Source organism: Myotis lucifugus, unplaced genomic scaffold (genome assembly GCF_000147115.1).
Source record: "Myotis lucifugus unplaced genomic scaffold, Myoluc2.0 scaffold_77, whole genome shotgun sequence".
Classification (NCBI taxonomy): domain Eukaryota; kingdom Metazoa; phylum Chordata; class Mammalia; order Chiroptera; family Vespertilionidae; genus Myotis; species Myotis lucifugus.
Window position 1 is genome coordinate 3,150,698 of NW_005871125.1, and position 9,008 is coordinate 3,159,705.

Consider the following 9,008-nt stretch of genomic DNA (forward strand, 5'->3'; position numbering starts at 1 on the left):
AGTGTTCCTCAGCTGCAGCACATGCCCACCAATTATATAGCACTCATCTGGGCCCATCCATATTGCCTCCAAGGGACTTGGCAGGACAAGGGGAGCTAACACAAACATGAAGCTCGTGCCGCTTGCTATGCCATGAGTAATAAAGTCCTTTGTTTCTGACCCAATAGTCTCATGTCATTTGCCAGAACCTATGAAAGTTACAGTTTAATATATTACCTTATAAATAGGGTAAAATCAAATCCCTGATTCCTGACACTCATCAAATACCACCCTAACTCAAGACACCATCCTTTCTGACCTGGATGATTACAATAGTTTCCTCATTGGTCTCCCTGCTTGCACCCCTTTGCTGTCTGTTTTCAACACAAAACTCAGAATAATTCTGTTAAGAGTCTCATTATGTCACTCCGCTGTGTAAACCTCTTCAGTGATTCATATCTTATTCAGAATGAAATTCAAAGTTTTTACAATGAGACAAAGGCCCAACATTATTCCTCTTGACTTTATCTCTTATAACTTTCACCTTTGTCCTATCGGCACTGTTCTCTTTCCCGCCAGGCACATTCCACTGTCCCTCAGTTGTTTACTAGGTCAGCTCCCTCACCTCCTGCAAGTAGTAACTCATTTCCTGAAGAAAGCCTGTCCTGCCCATCCAGTATAAAATTTCCACAACTCTACTTATCCTTCAACATTTCATGTTCTCCTTCCTTATTTTTGTTTTAACTCTTAGTTCTTATAACTCACTTATTATGTTCACTGTCTTTCTCACTATCTTAGATAAGATAGAAGCTCTATCTCCAGCATCTATAACAGGACCTGATATATACTAGCAATACATATTTATTGTATGAGTGAATGAAGAGGGCTTGTGAAAGTAACTAGTGAATAACTGAATACAAAAGAATAAAAAGATTATTTAATATCCTAGTCTACTTGAAGAAAAAGATATACTGGGAAATGGTAGATAATTGTTTCTACAATCTATTGCTGCATAATTTATCATCGCAAAACTTAGTGGCTTAAAACAACAATTTATTATTATTTCCCATAGTTCTATATTTTGACTGTCCTCAGCTGGACAGCTCTTGATTAAGGTCTGTCATGCACTCGTGGTCAGCTAGCACATGGGGCTACAGTTATCTAACATGGGCTGGACATTCAAGATGGCTCACTTGCAGCACAGGCAGATGATGCTGGCTCTTGGCTGGCTCTCTGCCCCTGGAGCACCTAACTATGGTAGCTAGGTTCTGAGAGGAACATCCTGAAAGCCAGTGTTTCAAGAGTCAGGAAGAAGTAACAGCAAGGCCAATGAAGGGCTACATCCAGAAGTAGCTCAAAGTCACTTCTGTGATATTCCATTGACTGGAGCAGTCACAGAGCTCATCCAGATGGATAGGAATACACACATAGGCTCCACCTCTTAGTGGGGGACTGGCAAGGACAGCACATAATATCGAGAGATTGTTGTAGCTAATCTTTGCAAATGCAGTCTGCCACAAAGGTCTCTAAAGAAGAACAGAGTATGAGAATAAGGAGCATACAGTTAGCAATCTTCACACAGCCTAAGTAAGGAGAGAAGACCCTGTTTTTAGATTCTAAAATTTAGAAGGAGTGTTCCATTGATTAGAAAGTTGGACTCTGCTTTGTTATATTTTTTTTTCTGGTTTAAGAGCTATTCTTCTTCAAAACACCCAATTCCTAATGCCTTTTTTTCTCTCCTTACCAGATCACACATCTGATTCACTATTGATATCCTCAATATAGAGTTAAAACACTTCTTACTTGAGAAGAAAAATGAACACATTGGCATTTTGATTCACATATCCATCTCTGTCACAGATTTCAGTGTGAATCTATTCTAGACAGTGTGATCTAGTCTGATATCATAAAATCAACTTTCTCCACTTACAAAACCAGACCCACTGACCCCACTAACAACATGCCACCTTGCGAGTGTCCTATCAGCAGCCACCTCTATGTCATATTTATCTTACCTTAATCTAAGGTCCTAGGAGTTTCAACATGTAGGTATCATTGTTATTATAGAGTAGAGGACAGTTCTATGGAAAACTATCCTTTTAGATTATAGAAGGTGTCTAGAAATTCAGATTTATTGATTGATTAAATTTTTTTTTTTACCAAAAGATAAGATTGAAAGAAAATAATTTTGCTACTCTTTCATCAGAGGTAACCTATGGTCTTGGGAAGATTAGTCTGCCTAATCTATTTTATTTATACTCCAAAATTTTGGGGAGAAAAAACAACTGTTTTATAGCAGTTTAATGCACAAAACATGTGATTAAACTAGTTACTTATAAGGTAGTAAAAATATAAAAGCTATCGGAAATAATGGTATCAGTGCTCTTATAAGTCTTGACCTCCGTGTGTTTGGATGGGACCTGGGAAGCAGACCGGTATGATATTTGGAAGCTCTTAGGATTCTTCCCCTGCTCAATATGCTCTGATACTTGTTTGGTGAGAGGTTACGGGGGGCGGGGGGAGGGAGATTCTCTTGACATAATGTATCCAATCAGATTCATTATTTATAATTTTGATTGGGGTTATGTTCTTCTTTTTAAAATGAAAAGTTTTAGTAAGTTACTGCAACATCAAGGTGCAGTAACACAACTTTCATTGAACCTAAGTGGAAAAGCACAAGGGGTTCTAATTAATGATCTCCTGAGATCTACACAGGTATTCCCTACTGTCCATTCTTTATTGGGCATCTCACTCAAACTTACAGGAGCAGTGTAATTGCCTATTTTACCTCTTAACTTAGAATGGGACCCATTATTTCTGATGCATTTCCATAGGCTTAACTGCTTGCATAGGCACTGTTTTAGTAGGATCTCTGCCTCCATATGGCTGAGATTAAAAATGAGCACAACTATACATCTGTCAGATGCAACTCATTTTTTAATGAGAGAGACCTTGGAATGTTACATTTCTGTTTGCTTGTTTTGCTGTGTGACATTACTTCTCCTATGAGCTCAGTAAACTGACCATTTTTCTTGTCTGTTTTCTTTAATTTATTTTCATTAAGCTGTCAAAATTGAATGCATCCCTCATACCCTGTGGTATGTGACACATCAATATGCATCATCACACACCACCTTCCCCTTTCCCATTCCCTGAAAGTAATATTGTTTACAAAAACTGACCACTTTTCAGCTTTGTGGTGAAAAAGTTACTTGAAGATGCTCAGAAGACAAATATAAAAGTAAGAATCATCAGAGAGTTCTCATATGTATTTCATTTTATCCATGCATGTACAAAATGTGTTTAAACACCAAGTGATTCTATGAGCAGCTCAAATATATAGTATATAAAGGCATGTCACAGCAGGACATTTGGTCAAATCAACATAGAATGATTGTGATTCAAAAATCACATTGAAAAGGTCTGAAGTATTTTTGTTCTAAAAAGTCTTCCTCTACTGATCATCCAGTTTGGGGGAATTGGGGAAAACCCAAGGAAGAAATCCATGAAAGTCAGTTGCTGTTCTTGCACAAGCCGCATAAATCCTTCTGCATGATCATCAACATGCTATAAACAAACAGCCTTTTACCTTCCTCCTCAGTCTCACTTGGCAGGGATCTACATTCCAACTGATTAGGATGAGACGGCCTACTTCAGAAGATGCTCATTTTATGATTCCCCAGTGACCACCACTGGGAGACTTGTGTGAGGATGAGTTTCATCACTTTCATGATTGCTGGTCACGCTCTGGAAGACTGATTGTTTCCAGAAGTCATAAGAGTGTGCCATGGGAGGTTTATTGACATTTGAGTAACGGTGCATTTTACAAAGAATATTCTGTGACTATTTTGCTTTGCCATTTTAGGTTTGGGGGCAACCTTCTCCCCAGTCACACTGACCCTGTTCTTTCCTTCTTAACTTCTTACTATGCTTAACTTAAAATTTACTTTTCCACAAATAGTAAGAGAAGGCATCACAGTTATTCTAGTGATTTTTTTCATAGTAAATATTTTTGCATTATGGTCCTTTATAGACAGAGCAGCAAAATCTGGGCAGGGAAGGAGAGTCTTAGTTGCTTTTTGTGGCAGATACAAACTGCAGGGAGTGCTGTCAGTGACCCAAGTTGCAGGTCTCAGCTCCTCCAAAATCTGCCTCAGTTGCAGAGAGGCCTCTCCCAAGAGTACCCCTCTCCCCCAGGTTGTCCACACTCAGTGACTATGGGAGGTAGTCATATAAAGGCCTGGACAATTTGACCCAACTGGGGACACTCTGATAGTTGATCTGTAATTCAGAGTTCCAAATAGGTTGACCACAACTTTATCGGTGTAATACAGCAGTTAGATTTCTTCTTCTGCCCAATCTGCTCCCTCCCCCTTCCTTGTTAGGTGGCGTTATCTAAAAAACATCTTGCACTCCAAACTGCATCTCAGCATCTGCTTCTAGACAGCCCAACCTGTGACAATTATTATATTCATGCATGTACATCTTCCTGTATTCCTTCCTCAGAACATTTGAAGAAACGTTTTCTATGACCCTGATATTAAACATTGGGAACAAAAGCTGAGGACAAAGATGCCAACAATCCAGTATCAAAGAATTGGGGGCCCAGGGTGCCCTCTTCCCAGCCTTGCTTGGGGTGACCAAACTGGCCTTGTTACACCTATCACCCAGAATCCTCTCTCACCCGTCCTTGTAAGCTGAAGGCGAGTGGCACAGGAAGGAAGTATCCAGCAGGATGCTGCTTTTGTTTCCATCCCCTTTATTGTGGGAGAGAGGAGGAGAGTGTGCCCTCTGCCCTAAATAGGGCGCCAAGGAAATCAATCATGGAGATTTGGGAAATTTGCAAAGAAAAGACTCAGAGCTCATTCCCCAACTGATCAGCCATTGTGCTTCTTTATGAGGGTAGGGACATGGAAAGAGACCTGGAAAATGGGCAAAACACACCTTGGTTCAACAAGGGTGTCTGACTTTCTTGTTTGTCAAATTGGCACAGCTCAGATGCCATAGGTCCATCTTATAAGTCTCCCATCTGATCTAGAGGGAGAAAGACCTACAAAAGAAAAATCTATCGCTGGACCAGTAGGGAAGGGGGCTGAAAGGACAGAGGTCCTCCCAGAAAACATCTTCTGCCCAGGAGCTGGGCAGCAAGGAGACCTTGTCCAGGCACCCTCCACCACCACCACCACCCCCCGCCCCCACTGCTACCCTGGAGAGACACACACAAGAGTCTCACAGGAGGATGAGAAGTTTTCCACACAAAGGATACTGATGGCCCCTATGTGCCATCCCTGGTTGAAAGAAGAGTGCAATACCAGAGTCACAGGATACATGTGTGCTTTTCACCAGTTCCACCCTTTTCCTGAATCAACACTAGGGAGAAGTAAAGAACTGTAGGTGGGAGAGGGGTGCAGGAAGAGTAAAGAAGAGGTATTCCAGGGGCAGGCCTTGCCCCTCCCCAATCATGTTCCTCCGTGGAAGCCTGCTGGACCCTGGAGAAAGGGGAAGGGAGGGTGCATAAAATTGCATGTAAGACCAGAGGTTTAAATTGGATTACACTGGTTTGGAATTTTTAGGCCTTAAAGTGACATGACTATAAAGTTTGTGGCTGATGTCATTAAAAGACCTGAAAGAGTTTCACAACAGCACTGTTGAACGCAGTGATTGGAGAAAAATTAAACCATTTACTGTTTGCACCTCATTGCCTTACCACTTTTCAATCAGCTGGGTATATTTGCTTCCAAATGGTTGTTTCCAAATGTTTGAGTACCAAATGGAGATGAGTGTTTTTGGTATTGATCTACTTTCAAGGGGTTGGATTTCCTGTCTTATTCTTATAACTTCCTTATCATATGAAGACTAGATGCCCGGTGCACAAATTTGTGCATGGTGGGGTCAGGCTGGCCTGCCCTGATCAGGGAGATCAGACTGGGCCGGCCAGGGGGAGGGGCTGTGGCCAGTTGGTGGGCCAGCCCCACCCCTGATAGGGTGGGAGGGGAGGATCGGGGGTGGGGCCGGCCGGGTGGAGGGACTGTGGGTGGTTGGCCAGCTGGCTCTGCCCCCAGGTAGAACTCCTGGTTGAACTCTGGTCCAACTCCTGGTTGAGGGAACAATTTGCATTATATAGGATAGGCAAAGTTGAGAAATTAAAAAGAAAATACCTTGGGGCAAAACTACAGTACACAATAGGGACTTAGAGTCATTGAAATGATTTCATGCAAATGACAGAGTTTGAGAAAGAGGCTGTCACCAATTGGCTAAAATCAAATGTAATTGTCCTTCACCTGTTGCCCACTGATCCTTCTTCACGGCAGGCTCAAACATCAGCTCTCTAGTGAACTTATTCCTCCACACCTGTGACCCAACAGCACTAACTAACCTTGGAGAGCTCAGATTTTTCAATGCCTCCCCCCGCCCCCCGTGCCCGTCTACTTGTTTGCCCACCACCTCCCAGACCCTAGTTTCTATTGAGTCTGCCCCCCTTTTTCTGTTAATCCTCACTGTGGATACTTTTTCCATTGATTTTTAGAGCGAGAGAAAGGGATGAAGGGAGGGAGGCAGGGAGAGGGAGAGAGAGAGAGAGAAAGAGAGAGAGAGAGAGAGAGAGAGAGCGAGAGACATCAATGTGAGACATATCAATTGGTTGCTTCTCTCATGCACCCCAACTGGGGCTGGGGAGCGAATCCACAACTCAGTTACGTGCCCTGGACTGGGAATCGAACCCGTGACCCTTTGGTGTGTGGGCCAACATTCTAACTGCTGGGCCACGTGGGCCAGGGCAAGCCTGCCCTTCTTCACAAGGGTTCTACTCTCCCAACATCCCTTCTTCAGGATCAAATGCCTTCTTCTCCTGTCTAGACCTAGTGACCATTTCAGGACCTGCCCAGATTCATGCATGGAGGCAATAACAGAACAGTGACTATCATGCAGTAATGCCCCCACGGAGATCCAGGTTGTAGTTAAAACCTGGCTTTTTAAGTATGACTATCCCCCAAGAAATTCAGATGTTGTGCCAGGAGGAAAGGGAGACTGAAGATGAACAAGACACACCTTTAAGGGGCAACAGTTTTCCTCATAAAGGCAGGTGGAGGCAGAAAATCACTTGAGCTAAGGTATTTAAAACATTATTTTTATGTTAATGGCATTAAACTTTTTCTTAGTTTTGAAGTTAAAGACTGAAAAAGCCATCATTGTTTCAGCTGGCAGGTTCAAGGCCAGCAGCAGATCACATGCAAAGTAAACTTTCTTCTGTGTTAGATAGAGGTGCTTTGGTAAGAAGGGTTATAAAGCATCATCTTAGGGGGAAGATGAGGAGCGATTATGTGTAGGAGAGAGAAGAGGAAAAGGTACTCACTTGTGCATAAGACCATGGAGGATCCCAGAGGTTAGTATGGGGAGCATTCACAGAGGAATCTGAATCTACGGTAAACAGAACCTGGGATCAAAATAGAAGAAGAAAAGTGACCGTGAAAATGACATAAACCTTTATCAGTTTTCTATTGTTGCTTTAACAAATTGACACAAGTTCAGTGACTTAAAACAATGCAAATTTATTACCTTACTATTATCTCATTGAGCTAAACCAGGATGTTGGCAGAGCTGAGTTTTTTAAAAATTTGACATTACTGCAGGAATTCACCAAAATGAGGAAAAAGAGCACATCCTTTAAGAATTATTGTTTTTATAAGATCTCAACAAAGTTAGGCAAAATCCAGGAAATGCAAGCAATTTTCTTGGTACACCTCACCTTTCACAGTAATCAAGCATTGCCCTTAAAGCAGAATAACTTCCAAGTAGTCCTTTGTCACCATAACCATATTAACAGTTATGCTGTAAGCCTTTTAGCTACCCTGGGATCCTCTGGGAATATTGGGTAATAGAAAGCTGGGGAGGGAGGTCGATTTTACCAAAGAAATACCCAGCAATATCCTATCAGTTTCAGGGCATATAGAACTCAGGGGGTTCAACAAGAACTGGGAAACTTGTGTGTCATCAGTAAGATGTTAGTTTCTATAAGGTTCTGTCTTTTTAACTCTTCTAAACCATATCCTATAAAAAAGAAGATAGATTTTTCATGAAATTTTGAGAGTATATTTGGAGTGGTCTGATTTAAAATATAAATTATATACTATATATGATTACACAAATTACATGTAGGGTCTGAGGGAGCATAATTTTAAAGATTTCCATTAGTTATATTGTTTGTATTTTGAAAAAAAAAGATTTGTTTTAAATGAAGAGGACTCCAAATGTTCATGAATTTTCTAACATGGTTGATTTAAATATTCTTTTGGCCACGGGCATGAGAAATTATATCAGATAAAAGGCAAGCTCAAAAATTAGCAAATCTTAGTTCCACATCATCAAAAGCCTGAAAACAAAAATGAGAATTCAAAGTGAGCCCAAAGGCCATGTGGAAAGGATGGCTACTTGTGGACACTCAGGAGAGGCATGTTCTGTCAAGGAGACCTGAGACTGATGCACAATGTGAGGGACAGCTGACCACCAAGGACAGGCGTCTTCTAGAGCAGCTGAAACCGAAGCATGCCCAAATGCCCATGTGACTGCAGGTCCAGACGGGCTGCCACCGGTAGTTAAAAGTCCAGCCTGAGGGAAATTTGGCCGCTACTCAGGAGAGACATGCTGTGCATATTAAGATCTCATGGACAGAGAAAACAAACAATGATTTTAAATATGAACCTCAAATCACAAAATGTACTATCAGTTATGTTTGAAATGTGCTATTGATAAATATTGAAAATAAAAGATCAGTGCAAAGGTTTCATCAATAAGCCTACTGATTATTAAAATGATAATTAATAGGATAAAAACAAACACACCCCACAGAATTTTGAAAATAGCATCAAGATAAAAAATATTATATGACCAGAGGGTGCATTAAAAGGAAAACAGTGTTTTACACGCTGGATCCAACTGTTTTCTTGGGCAACCCTTCCTTTTTTAAACCTTCACAGTTCCTATGGAGCATTTCCTTCACCCTAGATGTTACTAGGTCACAAATGTAGATGCTA